The sequence below is a fragment of the Balaenoptera acutorostrata genome, chromosome 4, assembly GCF_949987535.1.
Source record: "Balaenoptera acutorostrata chromosome 4, mBalAcu1.1, whole genome shotgun sequence".
Taxonomy (NCBI): Eukaryota; Metazoa; Chordata; class Mammalia; order Artiodactyla; family Balaenopteridae; genus Balaenoptera; species Balaenoptera acutorostrata.
In genome coordinates, this window is record NC_080067.1 from 30,837,454 (window position 1) to 30,864,215 (window position 26,762).

A 26,762-nucleotide genomic window follows, 5' to 3' on the forward strand; every position below is an offset into this window, starting at 1 on the left:
GTTTGCCAAATAACAAAACTGCTTCTTTCCCCAGGGACAGGGAAGTGAAGACATTATTTTTTAGAGACACAAAGTGCAATCTGATGAGGATGGTGTTGGCCTCCGGCCAAGCATGAGCTCTACAAAGACCATAAGGCTGGGCCTGCCTGTGGCTTTCCTTATAGCTTTAGTTGTCTGGATTAAATTGTATCAGTCCATCAACTGAAGAATCTTTAAAGTGTCCCTCTCTTTTAGTCCTATAGTCCTTTTTCTGGACAGCTATCTAAGGAAACAGATGACAATCAAAAGTCTATAACTAAGAGTGCATTTCAACAGGACAGCCACGGTAATTATTCTTCCGTGTGAAGAGGTAAACGTTGACACATCACAAGCTAAAATGGCTCCTGGAGCATCTCTGGAAAGTCAGAAGAAACATAATAATAAGGCCACACTGAAAATGGAATTACAGCACTGCGGAGACTGACTGGTAGAGGATGGGATGTGCCACCTGCCACTCCAGACAGAAGCAGCTGTGTATGTGCTCATCGCATTGCAGAAGTCTGCAGTGCTGCCTAGTGAAAGCCTCAGTGAAAAGGTAACTCCTGAAAAACTCGCAAGCACATCCCTTCAAGAGAGAGAAGTTTGATGAATGCAGGCTCATTCCAGCCTCTGATCTGGTTCACCAGAGCAGCCAGGATGCTCTCAGGCCTTCACGCTCCTGTAGAGCTGGCCATAATCAGGATTTGGAACCACTAGAACACTGCTGAATGCCTAAGACTCTCAAGGCGACAGGAAGTATAGTATCATGCTGTGAATGGACCAAGAGACACTGAAGTCATAAATAGAACATTCTTCAGAGATGTTTCAGAGATAGCCATCTGAGGAGTCAGAGAAATGTTGCTGTAGAGTCCTGCTGTTATGCACATCCTGTCTCCAGGTTTTGTACATAGGCTCTCAGTGTATATATGACTGGGATTTTATGCTGAGTTCATAATTACCCGTAATCAAACAGGGAAAAAGCGATCTGTCCTTGCCTTTTGATTTCCAGTCAAAATTATGTTGATGCACCATCTGCTAATAAAATGTGGCTTACGGGAGTGGTCATTACATGTTTTGTTTTTTGTTTTTTCTTGGATGTTTTTTGCTTGCATGCCCCCTTAAAGAATATTAAAAAATAATATGTCTTCTCTTATTTATTATAAATATTATTAGCACATAATTAATAAAATCAACATGTATAATACGTATTACATAATTTGATGAATAATTATTAAACAACATTACAATTTTGAAACAAAAGTAAATCGTTATTGAAAGTCTATTCCTTAATGAGGTGAATAGGGTCAGGAATTTTGAAAAACAATAGTTCACTCATCTGCAGATTTATGAATCAATTTACTTCTAGAATGAGACAGAATTAAGCATCATTTCTATGTCTACATTTTTGTTTTCATAGACAAAAATGCTGCATAAACATGAAGATGGAAATGAAAGAGTTTAGTTATAGCAACGTCATTCAAGTTTACCGATTTCATTGAAGTTATTTGTCAAAAGTTATCTAGTGATCTATAAAAATTATTTTCAAGGGAAAAAGCAAAATCAAAGAAGGGAGAAACACCTGCCTTGTGTGACTTGTTGCTCAGTTATTGACTTTGACAATTTTGGGTGAGTATGAAAATGAAAAAAGAAAATATATCAAATGACTAAATTATATTTCTTCAGCTGATTAAAGATGCTTTGCTTTCCAGCTGATGGCAGGTCCTAAGTGAATATTGAAAGAGCTGATAGGAATTGCTTATGTTTTACTATGTGAAAGAGTCATATATCACATATCTCTTATGACTCTTTTACAAAAATCTCCCTCTCCAAACTTTCCCTCAAGAGTTGTGTTTTCTTACACAAGAAAGAAGAAGTTAGGTAGGTAAAAGAAAACTGTTAATACTCCCAATGCCTTTATTCTGCGATTTATTTGATTTTAGTCCTTGCCAGTATAAGCTAAAATATCCTTTCTTGTGACATGTCTCCTGTTTATCACATATATTTAATAACGTAAAAGACAGAAGGCCTTGTGTTGGTTTATGGTGTTCTGATTATTCACTAAAGAAGGCTTCACCCATTCCAATAGTGGGGGGCACTGGAGGTTTTACTCCCAGGGATATGAAAGATTGTAAGATTTTGGAAAGAGAGGGCTATTCTTTTTGTTGGTAAAGAGGAATAGGGCTGCTGTGAAAGGAAAGATGGGAGGAGAGAAAAAAAATCTTGGGAGAGAGTCCATATAGAAGCAGAAGATCTGGAAATGTATTCTGAAAATGATAGCACCCAAAGGTCTCTTGGAAAGTAGCCTAGTTTAAACACACCTGCCATAGGGGTTCAGAAATTTGTAAAACCAAGTTCAGGTAGTTATAGTATAAATTGAAAACAGAAAATTGTTCCTCTTAGGTCCCAATGAAAATTGTGTAGTTGTCAAATCTGTGACTGCAGAAGAGAAAGGATGAAAATCTATAAGTCAACAAGGAATGAAACTCACTATGAAACTCAAAACCAAGAAGATGAGGTAGTTTCGGGAAACTATAAAAGTTAGAGATATGATTATATAGAACCTGAGCATCGTGGACCAGCTGGAAGAGATAAATAGAGCTCCATTCTCAGTCTAAGGAACCATCTGCAGCAGTGGTTTCCAACCCAGATTACATATTAGGATCAGAATTCTCTGGAGGGCTTTAAAACCTACCAGTGCCTGGGGCTCACCCAAGACCAATTAAGTTAGAATCTTTGTGGTTGGGAGCTAGGAATTTGAATATTTGAAAAGTTCCCAGGGGATTCTAAAGTGCAGCATAGATTGAGAACCACTGTTTTAGATCATTTTGATCTAGGAGAATTGTGCAATTGAATAAGCTTTGATGAAATAGAAAAAAGAGAGACTGCTGGTAATTTAGAGATACTAGAAAATGGAAATTAACATGAGAATAATAAGAATTATCATGGACAAGAGTGACTCTTTGCCCTCCCCCCTTAAAATTTGAGAAAGGAATTAGAAATCAGAAACAAAGATTAAATTTATTTTAGAATCATACTTCTTTACAGAGCCATCAGAACAGAAATAAACTTGAGAGGTGAGGCAGGAGTCATATTTTTATAAATGCTACATAAAAAATTTAGGCAGATATTTATGCAAAAACAGGTTTACAGTAAAATTAATATGATAGAAACATATGTGCTACAATAAGACAGTGGTTGCATTAAGTTGCCTCTATATGATGGAATATAATGCAGTTATTAAAATATTTTCATATGATGTTCAAATTTATTTCCTAAAGCATGAATAATTTCAAGGCACTAGATAATATTTCATCTAAAATATGTGTGTATATGAGTGTGCATGAACATATTTGTATATGTGTGTGTATGTGTGAATATATATAATTTTCAAAGTATTAACTAAAGCTATTGATTGGCTTCTTATTTTCTTTCTGTATTTCTATATTTTACTTTCTTTTTCAAGTCACAATGAGAATGTATTATGTTTAACATCTAAATGTTACATATTTTTCAAAGACTATATAGAAGTAAAATTAGTCACATCCTGGTGACTCATTAAGTGATAAAAGCATGACCTATTTTAAAACAAATCTTCAAGGTAAAGGATGCTCAATAAATGCTAAAATGTGTGCAATTCTCTCAATTTCATACATCTGTTCCTAAGGTGATATACCCAGAAAACAGTATGTGCATGTGGTATTTAATAATTTCTGTAGGCATTTATCAAGTATATACTTGTAGAAGCTTATATGATTCAAATTTTCCTGAGTGTTTTAAGAACATAGTAAGTTAAGCATGTGAAACTCTTAAATAAAGTACTCTAGGGTACAGTATCACTTTTATTTAAATAATAGTATTTGATCATTATTAATCATTTTTATTTAGGTAACATAGAAGCATGAAAAATTTGTAAGACATAAAACACTTTAAAAAGCTATAATCACAAAGATAATATAATACTATTATTTTTGTATATTCCCTTAGAATTTACTTAGTCAGTTTTACTGACATAGAATTTATCTAAATAATATTCACCAAATATGTGTATTTTTTGGTGAGTTTTAAGAAACTTATACAGTCATGTAAACACCATCACACTCCAGCTATGGAATATTTACCTCATTCCAATTCTGATTCTGATGGAATCAGTATGTAATCTTTTGTATCTGATTCATTCACCTAGCATAACACTTGTACTTACGAATCATTCATATTGCCATGTGTATTAGTAATTCATTCTTTTTTAGTGCTAAGTAATATTTCATTCTTTGGATAGTTTACAGTTTGTTTACTCATTCACCTGTTGAAGGGCATGTGTTTTTTGCCCTGCTCCAGTTTTTTGTCTATTAAAAATAAAACTGCTATAAGTAGCCTATTACAATTATTTTTTTGAACATATTTCTTGGATGAATACCTAGGAGCAGGATTTCTAGGTCTTATGGTCAGCATGTGTTTGACTTTATATAAAACTGCCAAATTGTTTTTTAAAATGGTTGTACCATTTTTCATTCCTTCTGCCAATGAATGAGTTCTTGTTCTCCCACATCCTCATCAATAATTGACATTTTCAGTGTTTTTTATTTTTCACTGCTTTAGTGAGTGTGAAACAGTATCTTACTGGGTTTTTAATTTGTATTTTCCTAATGATTAATGACACTGAATTATTTTCACGTGCTTATCGTTCACTCATATAGACACTCATATATCGTATTTCATGAAGTACCTGTTCCAATCATTTGTTAATTTAAAAAATTAGGTTCTTTGTCATCTTTTCATTGATTTGCCAATTTTTTTTACTAGAAATATTTTTTGCAAATATTTTCTTCCAGTGTTTGACACTCCTTTATTTTCTTAACAGTGTCTTTTGAAAAGTGTATGTTTTAAATTTTGATGAAGTTCAATTTAGCAATTATTGAATTATCAATTTTTATTGTTCAATGTTTTGTTTTGTTTTTTTTGGCCGCACCACGTGGTATGAGGGATCTTAGTTCCGTGACCAGGGATCGAACCGTGTCCCCTACAGTGGAAGTGTGGATTCTTAACCACTGGACCACCAGGAGAGCCCCTCAGTGTTTTGTGTTTTATCAAGGAAATCTCTTCTTATTCTTGGTCAAAAAGATTTCTTCTATGTTTTCTTCCAGGGCTTTTGTAGTTTAGCTTTCAAATTTAGTTTTATGATCCATTCAATATGGCTTTATAGAAGACAAGGATAGAGTTTCATTCATTTTTTACATTTGGATATACAGTCCTCTCCTGATTGAATGTCATCTGAACCTTTAATAAAAGTCAGTTGACCATATTGGATTGTTTCTATTTCAGAAATCATTATTCTAACCCACTGAACTATATGGCTACCTTATGCCAATATAAACAGACTTAATAATGTAGCTTTATAATGTCTTGAAATCAAGTAGTTCTTGTCTTTTAACTTTGTTCTTTTTTTTTTTTCAAAATATTTGACTATCTTTTATATTTCCATGTACATTTTAGAATCGGCTTGTGAATAGCCACAAAAATACGTCAAATGAAATTTTGACTGGGATTGTGTTGGATATATAGAAAAATTTGAGGAGAATTGACATCTCAACACTACTGGGTCTTTTGTTTCTTAAACATCTATGTATCATCATTTATTTAGATTATCTTTAATTTCTCTCAGTAACACTTTTTAGTTTAAAGTGCATAGGTCCTACACTCATTGTTTTAAATTAATTCCTAAATATTTGATTTTTTTGTTGCTAAAGTAATTACACTATTTTATTTAAATTTTAATTTCCAAATTTCCCTTGCTATTATAGAGAGATAAAATATTTTATATATTGACCTTGTATCCTGCAACTGAATATTGCTAAACTTACTTATTAGTTCAAGAAATTTGTTTCTAGGTTTTAAAAATAATTTTCTCCATCATATAATTTGTTAATAGTCTTCCTCTTTAATTATCTATCTTGATGATTTTTATTTCTTTATGTTTTTGCATAGCACTGACTATAACCTAAAAGAAAATGTTAAAAAAAAAAAATAGAGTGTACGATCTTGTATTGTTCCTAATCTGAGCAAAAGGATTTTCAGTCTTTCACCATTATGTATTATGTTAACTTTTGTTTATTGTAGCTGTTCCTTATTGGGCTGAAGAAATTCTCTTTAATACCAGTTTCCTGAGAGCTTTCTTTTTAAAATTAAAAATGTGTGTTGAATTTGTCAAATCTATGGTGAAATTTATATGTTTTTGAATATATTGTTAATATTGTATTATGTTGATTGATTGATTTTATTTTGATTGATTTTAGAATGTTGAACCAATCTTGCACTAATGAAATGAACCTCACTTGGAAGTTGAGGTTATTTGCAAACTAGAAAATGAATGAATGGAAAGTAGGAGGAGTCTTAGAGACAGTGAATGTAGTGCTGGCTGTGGATTAATTATGTAAACGAGATAGAAGCGTTGTAGCAGTGGAGGTATTAGAATGAGTGTGATGGAAGTGTAAGAGGTGCTGGTTGAACTATGGGGTGTTCGCTGTAGATATTTTGAAGATGAGGCAGTTAGTGGTGGGTGATGATAAAGTTTGAAGTGTGTTCTGGTGATTGAAAGAAGTGGTTGCTGAAACTGAGAAGGTCACTACACTCAGAAGCTAGGGTGATAGACAGATATACACTTGAATATAATTATCATCAAACAAAGATGGTGATTGTGAGGTAAAGAGAAAGACATTGATTCAGGACTGAACATATTCAATTAATAAGAAGTAACAAGAAAATGTGCAGTTGCAAAAACAAAGAGAAGAGAGTGTCCTAGGATTCAAGTGAACAGAGATTTTGTTGGGATGTCAGACTGAGACTTAGAGTGGTTCAAACTTAAGACAACTGAGATTTCTAGGAAACTGATTTTTGCTCCACTTGGTCTTATCAAAACTAACAAGGAATGTGTTGGCATTATTTTACACCAGTTACTTGCAGTTGGTGGACAGACAGGCTCACCAGCCAGAACTTTCATAGCAATGAAAGCCCTTAGTTAAAGGGAGAGCCTCATGAGAGCCCTTAGTTAAATTTTCAGGGATTATTAAAAATTAAATTATGTAAACTTCTACTTAAAATAATTATCCTAAAACAAAGCTAATAAATACTCAAATTCGTCATTATCAATTTCTAATTACTTTGCTACATTTTACTATTTCCTCTGCCCTGGAGGTCATTTACATCCATTATATCTGTAAGACTTAAAAGTTACATATCAGTTTGCTTCTGCACCTCTCTTCCCAATTCTGCATTCGGTAACATTACACTAACAGCTTAAAAATTGACCATGGTGGGAGTCTTTACCCATGGAAATTGTCAAATATTACAAATCAAAACTTGCCTTACTGTTTAGTTGATTTCTAAGCTTATAAAAAGTGGCAAAAAAACTGTTAATGTAGATTAAAGTTTGTTGCCATTTGTGGCCATTAAATTGTCACTGTTACAGATATTTTGAAAATATGTTTCCATTTTCTGAAAGCCACTGTCCAATTTAACAAAGAAGTCACATGTGTCATTGCAAAAGAGTGCAGTTCTGACATGTCTGTCTCTGTTGTCTCATTTTTGTCCTACTTATTAACGTTAATAAAAATATCAGCCAACATCCAGTATATTTTGGGGACTTCTCTCATCATTTGCAAACATATCAATAGTTGGCTAGAAATAACAAGAGTTCAGCAAAAATCAACAAACATATTCTGCAAGAATCAATGGTGATATCGCATTTATAATAAAGATTGTGGTGCATTTTATTTATGTAATGTGTACTATACCACCTTTATATGAGTAAAGATAATAGCAAGCATTATACATTGTATATATAAATACATACATATGCATACACACACACAGCACCTAGAATACTGATGCTTCAAATGCTGATTGTTACTGAAGTATAAGAATTGGGAGAAATGATGGCATTAATCAACAGATTCCCTACTGGAAGTGGAATTCTCTTCTAACACGAAGACCTAATTTTTAATTTGCTCCTCTGCCAGATTCCTGTGGGCTGCTCTCTTCAACCGTGTGAAACCTAGTGCTGCATTTGGGTCCTGCACTCTGAGGCTTTCTCTATCAGCAAACCACAAGCTGGGTAGTTATTGCAACTCCCTCCAGGCCTGGACACATGGCAGGAAGCAGCAGTTTTACTTGGAGTTCACAGTGATTAAAATGTTTTATTGTGAACCAAGGGGAAAAAAAGACTAAAAGTGCTCTGGAAAAAAAAAAAAAAAATCCTGTTTATTTTTTTTCCCTTTCAGGGAGGGCAGGATTTTATTGGCTTGAAAAAGCTCCCCTTTTGAGAGGGAGAGTGTTCTCAGGAAAAATCTTGGGGCCTCCAGCGCTGAAGACATGGCAGGATCCTTGAGAATGTAACACAACTCTCATGATTCATTATGGGAGCATTTTCGTGATGAAAATGAAAAACAATAGAACCAAAGTCACATCAAAATAACCACAGTCTCTTTAATTTGCATGTCTAGAATATCATGAGAAGTCACAAAGTATCAGAATATCTCTCAAAATCACTTTTTTTTCTTTTCTATCCAATACTTTTAAACACTGAGCATGGCTTCTGACCATCTCTACTCAAAACTGCGTACACAAAAACCCTTTCTTTATTAAAATCATCTCTTGCCTACCAATTACTGCTCTCTAGAATTCTTGTCTAAAGGAAGGGAATATAGAGATGGGTTAAATGGAAAAATATGGCCTAGAGCCAGATAGCCCATGTAGAAATCCTGATTCTGTCACTTAGTAATTTTGTAAATGGCCTTGTGGTTTCTCATCTTTAAACTGGGATAATAATATCAGCACATGACAAGGGTCTGTTGTAAAGATCAATAAAAAATGCTAAAACAGAGTTTGACATAGCATAAGTACTTAAGAAGTATCAGCTATTATGTACCTTTTCTTCTTTCCTTCTGACTGGTGAACAAATTCTGGCAAGGATATGGGGAGGGATGCAAGATTTAGAGAGGGAGTAACATTGGGAACCTGTATAAAATATTACTATTCATATCTGCACAAAATATAGGAGCCCATGCAGAAAAAATAGGGGTGAGTTTCAAAATGGAAGCGTTCTAGAAAGAAAGAAAGCTCCCTCTTCAGTGATATTTATGCTCTGGGATTACTCACTGTTGATTTGGAGAGACACATTGTTGTAAAAGTCCTCATCACTATGTGCATGTCAAATATCTCATTTTTTGTTAAAATTTACATCACTTTCCAAACTACTGTATAGGATTTTAAATAAGAAATGTAGAATGTTTCAAGTGGTGTATATATAATATACAGCTCTCTACACCCTCATGAAATGCAGCCTAATCACCCACTATAAAGGAATCCCCTACCCCCAAATTATATATCTTCATTAAAGCACAGAATGATATTTTTAAAGTCACCTGTATCTGGGCACTAGGGTTAATATACTTGTGCTGAAATTCAAATGTTTTCGTATTTAATTCTAAAGTCGTGTATTAACACCTTGGGTAGGGAAATTTTTAGCTTCTGCTTCCAATTTGCACAAATAATTGACGGCTCATTAACAACTCTGTGGGAACACTGCAAAACACACACACGCCTGAGAAAAACAACTAGATGTGACAGGGAGAATAAAGTCTGTGTCAATCGTATTGAAATCCTCTATTACTTTTCAAATGAGAAGTTAGAAAACACTTTGAGTACTACATTAACATAAATAAAAAGAATCTCATAAATTATGCTTGCTAATGAGATTTATAATTTTCAAATTCATATAATAAACAGATTTTATTTTTGCTTTTGCTTTATCCAGAAACTTTTTTCTGTTAAAATATGCTTTTCAAATGCCATTGCCTGTTTCATTGGGGGCATGTTATTTGATCATGATTTTAGAATATTAGATAATGTGATGAAAAGTTATAAGAAAACTATGCACTTGTCTTTTCAGGTGTTTGGGAAGTGAGCATTACCATTTTAGTAAACTTGTTTCAACAAATCTAATGTTAGAATACAATTTTGAGAAATCTATTTTTAAAGAAATGACATATGTAGATTTTTATTGTAACAATATCTGGAATTTAACTGGCAAGATGTTATGTAGCCAGCAATGCTGTGGTCGGACTCCTTTACACAATTATCTATGTGAACAAATTACTTTCTGCTTTCAGGGGTTTCCAATTACCAGGCAAGGGTGGCTTCAGGTAGAGCATGTTATGACAATGGAATTTAAAATTTGGGAGAGCAAGCAGTATGGTAATATTCGTTTAATGAAAAAAAATCAGCCTCTTTTTTCCTGATACAATTTTTTTTAATAGATCTTTATTGGACTATGATTGCTTCACAGTGCTCTGTTAGTTTCTGTTGTACACCAAAGTGAATCAGTCATATGCATACATAGGTCCCCATATCCTCTCCCTACTCAGCCTCCCTCCCACCCTCCCTATCCCACGTCTCTAGATCATCACAAAGCACTGAGCTGATCTCCCTGTGCTATGCTGCTGCTTCCCACTAGCTGTTTTACATTCGGTAGTGTATATACGTCGATGCTATTGTCTTCTTTGGTGAAATGTCTATTTAGGTCTTCCACCCATTTTTTTAATTGAATTGTTTGTTTTTTTGATATTGAGCTCCATGAGCTGTTTGTATATTTTGGAGATTAATCCTTTGTCCGCTGTTTCATTTGTAAATATTTTCCCCCATTCTGAGGGTTTTCTTTTCATCTTGTTTATGGTTTCCTTTGCTGTGCAAAAGCTTTTAAGTTTCATTAGGTCCCATTTGTTTATTTTTGTTTTTATTTCCATTACTCTAGGAGGTAGGTCAAAAAAGATCTTGCTGTGGTTTATGTCAGAGAGTGTTTTTTCCTATGTTTTCCTCTAAGAGTTTTATAGTGTCTGGTCTTACATTTAGGTCTTTAATCCTTTTGGAGTTTATTTTTGTGTATGGTGTTAGGTAGTGTTCTAATTTCATTCTTTTACATGTAGCTGTACAGTTTTCCCAGTACCATTTATTGAAGAGGCTGTCCTTTCTCTATTGTATGTTCTTGCCTGCTTTGTAATAAATTAGATGACCATATGTGTGTGGGTTTATCTCTGGGCATTCTATCCTGTACCATTGATCTATATTTCTGTTTTTGTTCCAGTACCATGCTGTCTTGATTACTGTAGCTTTGCAGTATAGTTTCATTGCAGCACTATTGACAATAGCCAGGACATGGAAGCAACCTGATACACTTTTTAAACTCTTCCTGCCATGACAATATTTTTCAGTGGTAAAATTCAGGGATAGCAAGTAAAATATTCTTTAAGATATGGAAGAAAAACAGGCTCTTTCTCATTGTTTGGTTATTTAATGTGACTTACTCCCTAGTTTATCTGAATACATGAGTACATGAACTAGATAGGGGTTATCTGAAATGTTCTGATATTCACATTTACATAGGAAAGCCCTCTATGTTGTCAAGACATATGCTGGATAAAGTGTAGACAGAAGTTATAACTTGCAAAGTTTTCTATTGGTTGACCCCCTCCCCCAGCCTTACCTCCCAACACTTCCTTTCCACACACCCACATTTCAACTGTACTACAGAAATTACACTACCTAAGTGCCACCCATGCATGGGTTATTACTGTCACTGCTTTTTCTTGGGTGGCTTGCAGTACTTAATCATCTACTGCCCAGGTAAACTGATACTTAACCTTTCTTCTTCACCTGATTTACTCCAAGCCATCCTTCCAGATTCAGCTCAGGTATTGTAGCCTCCAGGAATTATTTTCATGGACCATGGCTTTCTCTTACAGGAGGTAAATTATCTCAGTGCTTCTGCCTTCTGATTTAGCACTTATCACTCCATATTGTAATTGTTTGTTTAGTCATCCATTTCTCCCATGTGATGGAAGTCTGTGAGGGGATTATGTTTTACATCTTTATATCCCTTTAAAACCCATACATAGGAGAATGATGCACGACTTCTATCTCCTCCTCTCACTTTGACAATTTCTTTTATTTCTGTGACTTTAGCATCCATCTGTTTACTTAAAACTCTCCAATCTAAATCTCCTAGCCACAGTTCTCTCCTGAATTGTAGACTTACACAACCGAAGTATACACTAGAAATGTCTACTTGGCTATATCACAGGCACTTCAAAATCAACAAGTCCAAAATGGAACTCATCTTTCTTTCTGAAATTTAAATTGAATACTTCTCCAAAGTTTCTCTCAGTAAATACCACAAGAGCAAAATGATTAAATGGTTGGGCTGTGAAGGAGCCAGGTGTTCAAGGTCTGTTATTTATACTAACTGTAATCTTGAACAATCTCTATGCCTCACATTTCTTATCTGCATAATAAGGATAATAATAACACTTCTCTCAAATGATTGTTGTGTATATTAAATTAGTCATTATATGTAATTCACTTAGGATACTGCATGGCAAATAGTATGTGGTCAATAAACATTAACCATTGTTTCAATTCATCCAGTTATGTAAGCTAAAATCTTGAGTCATCGCTGGCTAATCTTTCCTCTCCCCCTTCCCTACACAACATATACATATATACACACACACAAATACATATCTAATATATATAAAGGATATATTTATAAACATGTCAAAACTATTTCTGTCTCTTAAATTTTGCCATATCTCTTAAATCCATTGTCACCATCCTGTTTGAAACCCACCTTCATCTCTCACCTAGCTTACTCTTACTATCCTTCCAGCTCACGCCAAACTGCACTTCTCTAATCTCTTCACCATGCTGCAGGCTGTGTAACTTTATGAGATGAGATCGGGCGCTTTCAGGGTGGTATGGCTGTAGACAGGCTGTGCGACTTTAACACACACTGCAACACATGGCTAGGATGTTTACAATCTTTCCATCTTCTCTTTGAGGTTAATATAAGTCTGAAATACTTACCTTGTCTCCTGTGTTCCTCCAAGGTCTGGCATTTGCCCACTTCACCGTCTTGTCTATTGCTGTCCCCAACTCTGCCTCCTTTTGCCCTGCTCTATCAGCATGGAATTTTATTCAATTCCTCTAAAACACCTGACTTTTGCTCATTTCTCTGGCCTCTTGGCCTTCATACCATGCTGGTCTCTCTTCTTAGAACACATTTCTTCCTTCCTGTAGAAACTTCCCAGGGCCTGAGTGTTCAACTTTCCACAGAAGCCCAGGTCCCTCTTGGTACTTATTTGTTTAGTGTCTATAATAATAGTCTGCATTACAACACAATCTCTGTTAAGCAGGACCAATATCTTTCTTATTCCCTCTATCTTAACAGTGACTACTAGAGTACCTAATTCATAGTGAAAATTCAATTTAAAAAAATGGGTTGAGTTAATGGATCCAAATAGAAGATATTTCTAGTAGATGATCAACAAATATCTACTAAATAAGTAAATTAAATTTTGTCATTTTCCTCAAAATAAATCTTATTTGGATAAAAATTACAACTATAAGGATGGTTCAGTTATATAAAATGTGAGATTAAGTATTTGGTGTAAGGTATAATCCAACAATAATAAAACCATAACTTATGACTAACTGTATTTCCCAGTAATATTTAGACCTTTGAGGATCATATCCTTTGCATTAAAATCAGGAGACACCTTCTGACCAAAAAAACCCCACAATTTTTGGAATTGACACTCTTGATTATAAATAAGGATATAGTAGTTTCTGTTTTGCATCTAAAGATCTTGAAAGTCACTATTCCATCCTAATAATAGATAAAAAAGCTGAATAGACTGAAAAACCAACAATTTTTATTGGATCCATAAGAGAAAGGGAGGATAGAGGGCAAACTGCTGCCCCCAAGACTGGAGAGACATGTGAATACAGGGAATCATGGCTTCCTGGAGCAGACACACAAGAACAGAAACTACTACAGAAGACAGTGCCAGGGTAGGATTAAAAAACATGATCCAACTATGTGTTGCCTACAAAATACCCAGTTTATATCTAAAAGTAAATGGATGGAGAGAAACATACCATGCTAACAGTAATCGAAAGAAAGCAAGAATAGCTATATTAATTTTGGACAGAACAACTCAAAACTAAAGAAAGTTTACATAGATTAAAAAAAAGGCATAACATAATGATAAAGGGGTCAACTCTCCTAAAAGACATAGCAACTCTTGACATGTATGCACCTAAGAACAGAGCATAAAACTATATGAGGCAAAAACTGATAGAACTACAAGGAGAAATAGATATTGCCACGATCATAGTTGGAAACTTCAACACCTCCCTGTCAGAAATGGACAGATCCAGCAGACAGAAATCAGTAAAGACATAGCTGAAAATAACACCATCAATCAATTAATATAAATGAAGTCTATAGACTACTTCATCAATCAGCAGCAGAATTCACATTTGTTTCAAGATTACGTGGAAGGAACATTGATAGACCAGGATACGTTCTAGGCCATAAAACACACTTAACCAATTTAAAATAATAGAAGTTATGCAAGGTTTGGTCTCAAACCACAATGGAATTAATCTAGAAATAATATCAGAAAGATAACTGGAAAATCCCAAAATACATGAAGATTAAACAGTACTAAAAATAAATGAGCTATTATGCCATGAAAAGACATGCACGACACTTAAATGCATATTACTAAGTGAAAGAAGCCAATCTAGAAGGCTACATGCTGTATGATCCATCTGTATGACATTCTGGAAAAGGCAAAACTATGGAGACAATAAAAAGATCAATGGTTGCCAGGGATATGGTGAGGGGGTGGGGGAGAAAAGGATAGGCAGAGCACAGAGTATTTCTTAGGGCAATGAAAATACTCTGTATGATATTATAATGATAGTTATATGTCATTATACATTTGTCCACACCCATTGAATGTACAACACCAATGGATGTTGTACTATGGACTTTGAATGACTATGATCTGTCAACGTAGGTTTATTCTACATACAAAAAAATATACTGTCCTAGTGAGTTATGTTAATAATGGGGGAGGAAATGCATTTGTGAGAGCAGGAAATATATTGGAAATCTCTACTTTCCTCTCAATTTTATTGTAAATCTAAAACTGCTCTAAAAAAAGTCTTAAAAAATAAGGTTATATAGACCCTATAACAAGTATATAGTATATAAATACTTGAACTTTCTCAGAAAGTGTGAAATAACTCTGACATTGGGATAATCTCACAGTCTACAGTGATTAACATGGTGATCTCTGGAACTGGGCAGGAGTGTGTTCAAATTGATGATTTGCTTCAAAGTCCATGAGTTTAATGCAAGGGGTTATTAATTGCATAAAGCTGCTCTATTATTTAATTTCATTTGTGATAACAATGAACATTTGTTGTAGTACATTTATATGGTACATGCTTTTAGTTTTCTTTATTGGTATATTTTCTTGCAGCTGAAAATAGGAGATTCGTGTTATCTTAAATTATGAGAAGGCGATGATTTCTTTCTGGCTCATATTTTTGGTTATACCTAGAAGTGTATGCTATATGGTTATTACTCACAAAGAAAGGGATAAAAAGAGAAAAAATATAAATATATTACATATAGTTTCCCTTCTTCCCTGTTATTATAAAATAATCTAGATTTATATAAAATATTTTAATTTTTATAAATCTATGTAAACTTGATCATCTGTTATAGAGAATAAAGTTTAAAAATTCCCTGAAGTAAATATTCAGGGCAAAATATTTGTATCCATTGTATCCAAAGTAGTATCCATTATGTTCAAACTAATAGGGAAAACTATTCTGTTTATATTATTTATATTTAGAGTAAAACTGAGATAAACATATTGATGATTTATTATATTTTTAATATATATAATGGTTTAATTTAAGGTGCAGACTGACTCTAGATCTGGACTGTATGAATGAAAAATGCTTTAAGAGAAGTTTTTTAAGAGCATGGGTAAGGAAAAAAATAATTCTGACTAGGGTAAAATATCCTTTTACAGAGGAGAAGGCATTTGTCCTGGAATTTTAAGGATGTGTACAGTTTCAGAGGGGTGACAGTACTGTCATTTCAGGAATGGTATTATTATCAGGAAAGGCAAGATTGGGGAAAAGTCATGGAGAATTAAGGTTCTGTGTCATTGGTATGACAGGAGCAAGTGTGACAGGATGGGAACCTTTTGGAAATCAAGAGTAGGGCTACAAATTGATATTCAAATTTGAAGGGCACTGAATATGATGCTCAGAGTTTCACAAGAGGTAATCAGGTAGTATCAATATTTCACCCAGACAGCAACACTGTCATATTTGTGCTTCAGTGAGTTATCAGTGCCCATGTGAAGAAAGATCTTGAGATAAATTGAGGACAGTAGATAACATCTTAATAATCTAAATAAGCAGACATGAATGTATGCCGGTGAAAAGAAAAGCAAAATATTTAAAAGAGAGTTTCAGAGGTAGAATTTATGGGGTTTATTCATGACGTGCCATAGGGTTTAGAGATGTAGGAAAACTGAAAACTGTTATCAGAGCTCATTTCTGCTTTATTGAAAGTATGTTGATATCATTAACTGGGAGAAATATCAGAAAAGAAGCAAGTTTTAGGGAAAATATAAAAAAAATCTGTTCAGGATAAAATTGTACTCTGAAAAGGGATGAGACTTTGGTATCATCCTCAAACAATTTATAGCTCATATGATGGAGATGGATAAAATTGTCCCAGGAAGGAGGATAGAATAGCGAAAGGATGAGAGGATTGTACTTTAAACTTTGAGAAGCATCTATCTTTAAGGTATTCCTATTAGCTTTTAAAGAAAAAGCTCAGCCATTGAAGAAGATAAAGTTTAAAAAAAATATGTTGACCAGATCAAAAGAAGAACAAGAAAAACAAAGTGTAATGAAAATAAAATAAAAATGGAAATAATTTTCAAATAGGAGGAATTTTATGGCCAAATGATACAGCTAGTGTATCATCTGAAATCTGAAAAACAATCTAGTGTTACAAATTTCCACCCATCTAAAGGAAACTTGGTAACAGGTTTGACTTGATTTTAAAAGAAAATTCAGTGGTGTACCTGTTAAGTTAAAATACTTTATATTGTTTCCTATCATCCAGTATTAGAGGTTCTTTGCATTACTGATATTTTATATAATTTGTTTATTTCTTTATCTTTGATATTATGATTTCACACCCTCAAAGCTCATTCATTATTTACTACATGCAATGCAGAATTTCTGCCAACGCATCTGTGGGGAATATGCTTTACAAAAAGAATAGAATCTCTGTGATGTCTAAATGTCATTCTTCCATTTCAAAGTAGAAAATTCATGAAGCAAAGATAGTCGCATTTTTTAAATAAATATAAAACTTTAATGTCTTTCTTTTTGAGCAATTAAAATATGCCCTTATGATTATTTTTCTCTCTGGGAATACGATCAAGATTGTTTCAGCATGTGTTTGTAATCATGCTAATCTGAGTAAAAAGGTGTTAATTATTTTATAAATATTTGATAATTTTTCATTTTATATGTAACCTCTTAGGTGCAAATTCACTAAGGTAAATATTTTATTATACTTAGGAAATATGGAAGATATTAATTTATTTGCAAAGATTTATTCATCCTGATATATTTTTTTAAATGTATGAAAGGTATTTTGTATTTTATGAAAACTTGATTTTCACCATCTGCTTCACTGTCTGTTTCTTATGTTGTATTTTATGGTTTATAATAAAGGAGGAGCATTTTTTAATAAGCAAAATATTATTTTCAGTACAAAGAAAGCACATGTACACACTGAAATTACTTCTGATTATGTTTGGATTGTTAGATTCTTTTATGATGGCATATGGGATTGAATGGAAAGAAAGGCAAAATGAAAAAATACTTGATGCTTTTTTGCAAAGTCCCTGGGTTGGCTGCTTTATCACAGTCTATTACAGCTAATGAGAGTCATCGAGAGTCTAGTGTCGCTCTGGGAACCTGGTTCAGCACAGTGGCCGGGCTTAGCTGAGTAGAGTCCTGGCATGGAGAAGGCTTGCTTGAGTGCAAAACCGATCCATAACTTTATACTCCTACATCTCACCTGATCACCTAAAACCTTCACTTCCTTATCTATACAGCAAGTACAACCATCATACCTACACTGTGGGTTAGCTGTAGGACTAACAAGTAAATGTACATACAGTACTTAACAGAGTCCTATTTAGCCAGTCTCTTAGTAACGTCTCAGTGATAAGAGGTTATAATGTTAATGATGAAAAGAACTCTTTCTTTCCAGGAAAAAGTGAAAATTCCAGATTTGGAGGCTCTTATAGCTAAAGTATGGTAATAAGAACATAAACGCCGAATGGAACAATTTCTTTTTAATGTGTAACCTCAAATAAGTCATCATAGAATCTCATTTTCTTTCTAAATGGAGAATTGTATGGCCAATGTCCCTGAGTTGTTATGGTTGGGAATACTAGTGATTTGCATGAAGGCGAAGGGATCATGGAGAAGAAAGTTTAAAATTGTGCCATGGGATTGTGGCAAAACAAGAAAACTAGAGAGAACAGCTTATATTTTTGTCACCAGACTGGACCCAGGGAGTAGATTTTCCTCATTTCTCCCATAACTTAGCTACTCCAATGAACTGAGGTCTGGAGGAAATGCATTGCCATATTGTCAACCTAAGAGGGTAGCATGTAAGAATCCCCAGAGCCCACAGCCTGGACATCACAGGGCTCCCTGGTTAGACAGGTGCAACTTTGCACCCATAAGCATCATGTTGTTCTATGGCACATGACAGGGCTTACCAAGAAGGGAAAAGCCTTATTAGAAATCCAACATACTTGGATTTCTATACACACTATCAAGCTTCCCTAAGCCTGGCTAAAATGTCCACAAATAGCTCACAAATAGAACTTGGAGCATGGGGGGAAACTAGCAGGAGTTCTGTGTAGAAGTTAGAGCCATGCAAACAGAACTGAGTGGAAATGGTAGTGTGGATTCATTTACATTCATTTATAGCCAATAAAATACAGAGTTTGAGAATTTTTAACTATTTTGTACTTGGTGCTTTGTTGTACCTTTTCTCTAGAATCATCATAATAATACTGTGGGTAGTGTTTTATTTTATTCTAAGCTTGTTAAACCTTATACATTGGCCATTTACTACTTTTGTATTTAGGGAGAAATTTTGAGGGTTATACTTCTTAAAGTAAATGAAATTCATATTCCATTTATTTCCCAAATCTTCCAGAGCAAAATTATTTCTATTTCCTCTTTATTTTGAATAATTTTATACCTTATATATATTTTTATATCAAACTTTAAAAAATTTTCTATCATTTTTTCTTACCCTCAAGAAATCCTTGCCATAGATTTCTATAGTGATTTTAAGTGCTTTTATGCCATCTTTATATAAAACAATTATTTACAATTATTACTAATTGAAATATTAAATATCTAGCCTATTGTGAAATAGTGTGGACCTCTATATACTACAAAACTGCTGAGAAAATGGTGTTTTACTTTTGAAAAATTGAAACTGACAGTCATGTATATTGTTTTCCCCAAAGGATGAGAATATTTTGTTGATAAATTTAAAAACTCATAAACATCTCTATCTCTGCCTATCTATTGTATATGTATATAATATATGTTATATATATTATAGTGTGTGTATGTTTGTGTATGTGTGTGTGTGTATCTATTCATGCTGATAAAGTTGAGTAAAATATAATAACTGACATGTTGGTAAAATTGAGTAAAATAGTTATTTTTAAAAAATATAATAGCTAAAGTTTGGCATTCTGGAATGGCAGAATAATGAACTTGGTGGACCCGTCTCTCTACCAGAACAACAATTTAACTGCTGAATTGTTTTAATTAAATTGTCTGGAAATTGTCTTAAGGGCATATAACAAATGGGGAAATATTCTTTCAAGAAAATCTCCTTAAATCTTGGTGAGAACAGCAAGAATCTGTTATTTGAAACACGACCTGCTCTCTTACCTGTCTTCTCCCCCAGATTCTTATCACAGGACTGCATTTCAGGTATTTTACTCTTGATAAGGGTAGCCAAGAAGACAGGGGCTCCCTGTCCCGCTAGATCCTAGTGCGACCACAGTTTTACCCTGGCAGAGGTGGGCTGCTGGTATTTCTTATTTCTTAGCACTCTGTTAGAGAAGATCTATCTTAGGCAGGGCTGAGAAGACAGTTTCTTCTCTCACACCCAGTCCCAGTCATAGACTGGAAACTCTACTCCAGCCACAATGCGGTGAAAGTAGGATTCCAGTTTTTCTACCTCATCTTGCTCATAAAGAGGAAGTTTCCACTCAAGCCAAAGAGAGCAGAGGCTGACACCTGCTGACAGGGCACCGGTGCTCATTATGCTTAAGGTCACTGTTGAAAATAATGTAGATCTTTGTGGGGAGCAATCAAGAGGAAGCTGGTAGCTCCAGGATATAAGCAAAATCTGAGAGCAGTCACAAGTTTAATGGAGAGAACCAGGGAAAGACGGTCAGCTAAGAAAGCCCTCCTGGATCACAGTCAACTCTGTGGGGTCTGAATGACTGTGCGTGTGCCCTGCTAGGCTGTTCCCACATAAGAGCAATCATAGTAGGACATGGGGCTGACTTGAGAGCATTTCCAAGCCACACAGACTCATCACCAGAAGGCAGTAGCTTGACTATAATAGGGGGCTTAAAAACAGCCTTTAACCAAACTCACAGCAAGGCAAGACAAGGGAAATAGAAGAATGGGAAAATGTGAAACAAAAAGAACAAAAAATGGCAGACTCAACCCTAACATATCACTTACCTTAAGGTCTAAATATACCATTTTTAAGGCAGAGATGGATGTATTGACATAGATAAAAATAAAAGTAAAATATAACAATTCTCACAAGCCAACTGTATGCTGTTTACAAGTAACTCACTTCAATCACATAGGTAGGCTGAAAGTAAAAGAATGGAAAATATATATCATGAAAATGTTAATCAAAACAAAAAATAGGAATGGCTCTCTTATTGTCAAAAAAATAGACTTCAGATCAGAGAAAATTACTAGACACAAATAGTGACATTATATATTGATAAAATGATCAATTTGTATGCACTAAACAGAGCCTCAAAATAAATGAAGCAAACATTGATAGACCTCAGAATATAAATAAGCCTATTCAGATTTATACTGGGGGACTTCCCCAGCCCACTCTCAAACACTAGACAGAAAACCAGCAAGGATATGGAAAAACTGAAGAACACAAGCAAGCAACAGTTTCTAATGGACATGTATAAATACTCCACTAAAAAACAGGAATACACATTTTTTCAGACACTCTTGGAATATTCTTAAAATGTCAAAGATATTGAAATGGAGACCAGTTCATGGTAGCCGGGGATAAGGGGCTAGGGAGTGGTGGAAGGGAGATGGGTGTGGCTATGAAGGATCCACCACAGGAAAGATCCCTGTGGTGATGGAACTGATCAGTATTTGACTATATCAATGGCAGTATGCTGGTTATGATATTGTACTGTAGTCTGACAACATGTAACCATTAGGCATTCTGGGTAAAGGGTATGTGGGACCTCTTTGTATTACATCTCACAACTGCATGTGAATCTACAATAATCCCCAAAGGCAAATGTTGATTTTTTAAACAGCAGTCTTAATTTGCTAATTAAACTAGAGAGAGACTCTTTATTCAAGAACAGAGTCTCCAGGAACTAAAATTGGATTATGGAAGATTCTGTTGGGCTTGAGGTTATGTAGCATCATACGTGCATGCTTGGGACATGGTAAACATTTAGATAATCAGTGTGATAACTGTTGCAAGAATCGTGCATAAAAATTATGAGAGCACATGTGAAGACAGTCAGAATTGTTTTCCTGGCATGGAGGAGGAGCAAGGGTCATTAACTAAGTTTGAAAAATAAACATTCTAAGATAGGAAAGGAAGGAAACACTTTCCCCTAATACTAAAGATGTAGAAAGACTTGGAGGTATAAATATCAATTTTGATTTTGAAAAGTGATGATTTGTTTTTGGAAGTTTGAGTGCCATACATTATTAAATGTTGAGCATTTTTAATATAAGAGATATTATATGGTGGAAGTAGTGGCATAGACCTCCAGGACAGGCAGAGCTGTTTAGGTTTCTAGTTTTTGAACATGTGGTCTTGGACATATAACTTAACCTCACTAAATCTCAATTTCCTAGGACCCAGAATACATCCCTGACAAGGTGGTTGCTACCTGTAACTATTATTTAGTTACCAGCGGAAGAACTAGATAGCCTTATTTTCTCTTAAACAAAAATATTTTATTTGAAACAGTTTTTTTATCATTTTTGTGGACACCAACTGGCATTCAAACTTGCAGTGGTTCTCAACCTGGCTGTACACTAGAGTCGCTTAGGAAGCATATAAAAAGCAATGGTTCCATGACCCATCTACAAAGATTCTGATGTAACTATTTAAGGATGGAACCTTGATAAGAGTATTTCATTTTTAAAGCTTGTCACTTAATGATCATCTAAGGTCAAGAAACATTATATTCATTTATTCAGCTCTGTGGGGTTATAGTTTTCCATTGACTCTGGCATGTAAGTCCATTTGAATACAATATTCATTAAAGCATAAAATATACTTACAATCTTTATCAGTAATATAGTTTTATGTGACAAATTTTTAGTGTAAAATGTTTAACTGTTAACAACTAGTTAAAATAGTTCTTGCTTCCTTTATGTTGTTTAATATAGAAAATGTGGTATCAATTAATTGGGCAAATCTTTGAGGAAATTAACTGTATGACTGAGGATTTTACCTAAAATTTCTTCTTTTGTCTCATCTTTACTGAAGTATAGCGATGTTCGATTTTGTGTAGAAGATATATCAGATTCCCAAGTTCTAGTGACACCATGACAAGTGTTTTCTCATATATCGTGTCTGAAACAAAAGGCTTTCATTTTGGCCAACAAAGTCTATAATGTAAAGCTTTTAATAATTAGCAACTCAAATATACATTGCCTCCAAGGCAGTGCTTGGCCAGGCTCAACCAGAAAGTCTGGTATCTCCCAGAATAGTCCACTGAGAAGTCATATATGTCATTTAGACATGCTTAGATTCTCCATATATTTTTCCCTGGATTATTAAAGTGTCACAATGGCAGTTGTATTTTAGAAAAACTGTGTTATAATTATAATCTAAATTTATGGAGGATAGGTATAAGAAACATTCATTTCTCTCTCTTTTACAACTGCATTTCAAGACACTCTCCATGTTTTCCTATGTCTCTTTGATAAGAAATAACACAATAAGCAATGCCATAAATTTTGTTTGGGAGTGGAAACAGTTAACAAAAATAATTTAACTAATTTGAGTTCTTTTCTATGTCAGTCAAATAAGTTGATGCATTTTTCGTTTTTGCCATAGCTACAAGGAAGCTCAAATTTATAGAGCAGATATTAAAATTAGGAAATCTCTGCTACATGGCAATATCTACTTCTATTCTTTCCCCCTCCTTTCCTCCCTCCCTCCCCCAGTTTCTTTCTTTCTTTCTCTTTCTTTCTCTCTCCCTTTCATTTTCCCTCTCTCTTTCTTTTTTCCTTGTTTAGTTAATATTTTTTCCCTTTACTCTGTAATTTCACAGTTGTGAGTGGTCTCAGATTTTGTTCAAATTTCTCAGTATTATATTTAAACATGTTATGTAAAAATATGTGATATTGCATAAACAGATGCATTGTCCTTATATAAACTAAATCTTTACAGCTAATGACCCTGTTGATCAATACGCCAGTCCCCCAGTCCTTGGTTTCTCCTACATTCTGCTCCACTCCTCTCATTGCCTGGAAGTTATCAGACTAGTCATCATACTCCAGATTTTTTTGCCCCTTCACACATATATATGCTCCAATAGAAAACATTTAGTATTTCTGTGTGCCTTTGTAAACATAAATGACATACCATACATATAATTCTGTGACTTTTTCAGAGGTATCTGGAGGATACGGCCATAAAATCTGTGTAACTATAAATCTACCTAATATTTTAGAGACATTTGTTTTTTTCAATTATGAATAATGCTGTGTGTTCCTCCTTTAACACAGGTGTGAATATTCACTGTGGACAAAATTAAGAAATAAAATTACTGGACTATTGAATATTCACATTTTTATTTCATTGAACACTGTCAAATCTGTTACAAAGATGGTCTAAAATTTAAAATACTACCAGCTTTTTATGAAAGTACCCATCTTACCACAATCCAATAAACCCTTTAATTTTATTTTTGAAAAAATGGCCAGTTTAATGAGAAATATATCTATCCATATATCATCTATCTATATCTATCTGCAAACCTAACAACTAGTATCTTCTTGATTATTTCTCAGGATGAGCTTCTTTTCATACAATCACTGACTATTTGTATTTTACCTTATGTGAGTTGTCTATACATATCCTTTCACTATGGATTGTTATTTTGTATGATTTCTAACAATTTAATTTTAAATCAAGATACTAATCCTTAGTCTGTAATGTAAATGTTACACATTTTATTGGTTTTTCCGAATATCCATTGACTTTGTGTCATCTTATAGAAATTTAAACATTTTAATTTAGCATGATCAAGATTTCCAATTTTTTGTCATATGCTTTATTTGCCTTGTTTAGAAACACTTCCTGTTCTCCATGAACATAAATAATTGCTGTATATTTTCTGATAATATTTTTATTGTAGTATTTCTTACATTTAGTACATTAATATACCTATCTTTTCTTGCATAATATAATGTAGGGAATCTAACATTATTCTTTTTATTTGACCTTACCTTGAATCTGAAATATAAATTTTCCCCCCGTGAAGATAAAACACCACTTAAATATATATTTATGTATTAATATAAATATATTGTGTTATCTTAATGTATTAAATATATTAAGATAAATATAGCACTTATTTTTTGATATTTTTATTGCCGCTCTTCATGCACATATTAAACATCAATTCATATATAATGTTGAGCAATGCATTCCAAGGAAAGTATGCAATATCATTGTCCTATAAATTTCTGACTAATGTATAATAATATTCTTTGGGAAGTGTGAAAAGTTTGAATTCATGTTTGAATTATGTCTTGCCTGACTTGTAGATCCACTTAAAATGAACTACTATTGTGCAGCTTGATTCTTTTTTTCCTTTGCTTTGAGCTGACTCATCCGGTATATGTCCTAGAATTAATAATTCTATGGGAGTTGAAAGAAGCTGGAATAAAGAGCAGCTGATTTTCAAGATTTAGTTTCCTGTTTGATAACCTTATCAGTATACTACCAGATGTTACAGTAATCATTTTCTCCACTGAAGCAGCTGCGATTTTTATGTGGAATACCTAATTGGTCATCATGAGGGCTATGTTACTGCCAACTTCAGGGGAAGTCATTGAAATTGGATTAAAGTAAGAACTGGATTATTGCTACATGGGGCCCTAGGAAGCTTTGAGCACTTTTAATTGACTTGGAGCCAACAAAAAAGAAAATCAGCTAGACAAGTCCAAATTTGTGTCTGTTCTTTATACTTAGGGCTATAAGAACAGAAAAGCCTAGCGAGTGTTCAAATTTAAAAATAAATTATTATTTAAAAATGTTTCCCAAGCTTGCATTAAAATGATGGTTTAAATAAACCTAAAGGATAATGAAATTTATGTAAAGATAACTAAAATATTAAAATAATCTAGAGGAAGGGAAAATGACCTAATTTTCATGCATATTCTGTCAAACCCTGTTCTAGGCACTTTGAGGCACAGTATTTTATATCAATATTATGCTCAGAGGAATCAAATAGAATAAAATAGAAGAAGACTGCTTGATTATGCTATGCAGCATTTTCCCCCAAACTTTCCAATTTTTCTGGCATGCTTTATAAGAATCAGTTGCAGCATAAATAGATTTTCTGTCCTACAAAACAGTTTGTCGATTTTTTCTTATACAGATGTAAACATCTGGTGTCTCTAACATTATGCTACATTTCTGGTTTTCCAAAATGCATTCACTCTGTAGAAACGAGTAAATGGCATAATGAGATAAGTTTTAGAAGGTCTTTTAAATTATTTATGCACAAAATTCATGGCTGTGCATTCTCTTCGTAAATAGAGTTCACATTTATACACTCTGTGCCAGGTTTGGAGAAGCAGACCTAAAAAAAAAAAAGGGAGATTTTCTTTTAATAAAACACTAATCTTGGGCTTCCCTGGTGGCGCAGTGGTTGAGAATCTGCCTGCTAATGCAGGGGACACGGGTTCGAGCCCTGGTCTGGGAAGATCCCACATGCCACGGAGCAGCTGGGCCCGTGAGCCACAATTGCTGAGCCTGCGCGTCTGGAGCCTGTGCCCCGCGACGGGAGGGGCCGCGATAGAGAAAGGCCCGCGCACCGCGATGAAGAGCGGTCCCCGCACCGCGATGAAGAGTGGCCCCCGCTTGCCGCAACTGGAGAAAGCCCTCGCACGAACCGAAGACCCAACACAGCCAAAAATAAATAAATAAATAAATAAATAAATAAATAAAAATAAGAAAATCCTAAAAAAAAAAAAAAAAAAACACTAATCTTTTTCAGCTTTGAAAAAAAATCCTATATAAGTGTCCTGCAATATTCCCAGTTACCACAATATCAACTATGGCTTAGGTTGAATGACAGATAACAGAAATGAAATTTAGATAGAAGACAAAATAACTTCATCTTTACTTATGCATACATGGAAAAGTGATTATATTTTTCTGCTTCAGTGATGGGTAGAATCATCTGATCAAATCAGTTTAAAGATTC